Source organism: Salarias fasciatus, chromosome 2 (assembly GCF_902148845.1).
Source record: "Salarias fasciatus chromosome 2, fSalaFa1.1, whole genome shotgun sequence".
Classification (NCBI taxonomy): Eukaryota; Metazoa; Chordata; class Actinopteri; order Blenniiformes; family Blenniidae; genus Salarias; species Salarias fasciatus.
Window position 1 is genome coordinate 32,799,904 of NC_043746.1, and position 3,383 is coordinate 32,803,286.

The 3,383-nt window shown below is 47.9% G+C and overlaps 1 pseudogene; it reads left to right on the forward strand.

Annotated features, from left to right (window-relative positions):
* Positions 1-1,361: 1,361 nt before the first annotated feature.
* Positions 1,362-2,934, forward strand: LOC115405789 (ATP-sensitive inward rectifier potassium channel 15-like; annotated as a pseudogene).
* Positions 2,935-3,383: the final 449 nt, after the last annotated feature.

Here is a 3,383-nt window from a genome sequence, read left to right on the forward strand (position 1 = left end):
ACTCCATCTCGCTCCCTCCGCTCCTCCACCTCCACCCTGCTGTCCCTGCCGTGTAGGACCAGGCTCCCAACCTGGGGAGACAGAGCCTTCTCCATCGCCGCCCCCACCCTCTGGAACTCACTGCCCCAACCTCTCCGTGACTGCTCCGACCCCCCACCTTCAAGAAAAAACTCAAAACCCACCTGTTCAGAATTGCATTTGATGTTGTTTTTTTTCTTTTGTTGATTTTATGCTGCTGTGTTTTATTGATCTTTTTGTATTGTGAAGCAACTTTGAGTGTCTTGAAAAGCACTATACAAATAAAATGTATTATTATTATTATTATTATTATTATTATTATTATTATTATTATTATTATTATTATTCCTTTCTGGCTGGTTTTCTTGCCGCTTTCTGACTTTGTTTCTCAGTGTTTCATTGAATGTCTGCTCATCCTGGACTTCATGTGTCTGTGACACAGAAAGAGAGCTGTGTCAAGAGTCGCTTTGTCCTGTCGGGATGTGGACGCCGTGACGGCTCTGTGCAAAAATTAATCCACCAATTCTGTATTTTCATACAACAACTTCATTCAACTCTTGATATTTCCAGAAGATCTGAAGGTAGTCCTAGTTTCAAGGTGAACTGCAGTCAGTATACACTTTGGTCTTCCTTGATTGTGCAATTTTGGCATACTAACAAACAACGTAACAGTAATAAAGACTAATGTGTGATAAAACGGTCATTAAATCAGATTATCAGTGGAAAATTCAACTCTCAGGGTTGGAGGACGTCTTTTCCTGTCAGAACTTCTTGTTGTTTAATTACTGATTAATGATCAGGATCAAAAAAAGATCATTTTGTTAAAAAACACATTTTAGAACAGAATTCCCTGTGATTGCAGTGGAAACAAACTAAATGGAGAAAAAATGCTTCAGTGTTATAATAAACACTAATATTAAAGCATCTGAAAAACATTTGATTATCTGGCACGAGACAGAGCAGGTGTGGAGTTGGTCAAGCTGTTTGAGGGTGGAGGAACTTCCTCCCGAAGACAATCGATTAGATCGTCTCTGTAACACCCAGCTCATGAGATCAGTGTAAAAGACGGAAACACTGTCCAAATGGTGACCTTCACATTTACTTGAATGCATTTTATAGAAACAATATTTCTTTGTAGCTTTGTAACTGAGACGTGCCTTTCATATTAAATTCAACAGCTTGGTGAGGAATTCTAAACCTATTCCTGTTCAGATTTTAAGCTTGTGTGCATCATTCAAATGAAGGTCCAACGCTCCTCCTCCTCTTCTTGCTCCGTCAGCTCGTCTGTGGCTGAAGCCGAAGCCAAACCTCCGTTCATTCATCTTCCTCTGACTGGGAGCAGCATGGCAGGCAGGAAGTCGGCGGTCCTGAGGAGGATCGTCAACAAGGACGGCCACAACAACGTGCGCATCGACAACGTGGAGGGCATGGTGAAGCTGTACCTGCACGACATCTGGACCACGGCGGTGGACATGAAGTGGCGCTACAAGCTCACCCTGTTCGCCTCCACCTTCATCATGACCTGGTTCATCTTCGGGGTCATCTTCTACTTCATCGGCATGGGGAACGGCGACTTCGAGCCGGGCCTGAGCTCCAACCACACGCCCTGCGTTCTGAACGTGGAGACGCTGACGGGGGCCTTCCTCTTCTCGCTGGAGTCTCAGACCGCCATCGGCTACGGTTTCCGCTGCATCTCCGAGGAGTGCTCGCAGGCCATCTTCACCCCGGTGGCCCAGCTCGTCATCACCGGCCTGGCCGAGATCTTCGTCACCGGCGCCTTCCTGGCCGAGCTGGCGCGGCCCAAGAAGCGGGCGGAGACCATCAAGTTCAGCCAGTCGGCGGTGGTGTGCCGGCGCCGGGGCCAGCTGTGCCTGATGCTGAGGGTGGCCAACATGAGTTAGAGCCTGCTCATCCAGTGCCAGCTGACGGGGAAGCTGTTCCAGTCCAAGAGGAGGAGAGCTCGGTGGACTTCCACATGGACTCCAGCGGCGAGAGCCCGTTCCTCATCCTGCCCCTCACCTTCTACCACGTCCTGGACGAGCGCAGACCCCTGTCCGGCCTGACGGCGGAGAACCTGCTCACCCGCGACTTCGAGCTGCTCGTCACCCTCAACGCCACCATGGAGTCCACGGCGGCCACGTGTCAGAGCCGCACCTCCTACGTCCCGCAGGAGATCCTGTGGGGCTACGAGTTCAAGCCGGTGCTGTTCAGCACGCCCAGCGGCCGCTACGTGGCCGACTTCAAGTTCTTCGACAAAGTGCAGGCGAGCAACGACCCGGCGATCGTCAGCAACAACACGGAGAAGCTGAAACTGGAGGACTACAAGAAGGAGTAAACTGTTTATCAGGAAGGCAATGAAATGTTTTTTTAGGTAGCAAAGAGACTGAATAGAAAACGTAAAATACAGGAGAAATTCGTAGCAGCTTGACCAGTGAAATGTGATTTGTAGTTGAAAGGGATATATAAGATAAAGTGATCTAAAACTACAAAACAGCGTCAGTGGAGTTCACAGAATAGCATCCCGTTGGACGTTTCTCTGCAGAAGAAGACATAGATGTGAAAGGGAATGTATTTAATGTGTTCAGCAACTTTAATCATTGCAAAAACCACAAAAATGTACACACCTTTACCACAAAATGTCACGCCCTGTGCCCCTGCACCCATGTGGGGGCGCTCGGGTCCTGTTTTGTGTTGGTCTGCCCTCATGTTCTCCTGCCTGGTCACCTGCCTGCTCCTGTCTGGTCTGTCTCGTTATCTCCCTAATGTGCTCCACCTGTCCTGCCCCCCTATTTAAGTCCTGCTCTCCTGGTGCGTCTTGTCGGCTCCTTGTGCGTCTGTCTTCCTGCGTCCGTGTCCCTGCCTGCACCTCAGCTCTGTTTGCCTTTTCCTGAGTTCCTGACCTCCTGAGTTTTCGGAATAAAAGACCCTTTCCAACCGTGCCTGCTGCCTGCGCCTGGGTCCTTCCACCCTGCACCCATGACACAAAAATGCGTGAGAATTAGAAAAGTTTAAACTAATCCACCAGAGTTCACGTCTTAAATTTAAATCTCTGCATTTGTGTTTTTTTCTACCTTGAAATAAAAACCCAGTTGCAGTCTGATCCAGTCATTTCAGTTGATACCTGTTTCAGAATGTTGATCATCCTATCATTAAACGTGAAATCAATAATTCATGCGTATCTGTGAATTGGCTTGTGGACTCTTGAAAAATACACGAACGAAAAGTTAACTGAATTTGCCAAATGTCACAATACAGATTGTGCTTCTTGCCTTTCAATAAACTGAAGTGATTTAAGCTCCTTGATCACGCAGGAGGTTCTGAATGAATGGGTTTGCTCTGTGCTCCCACAGATTAAAAGCAGAAGC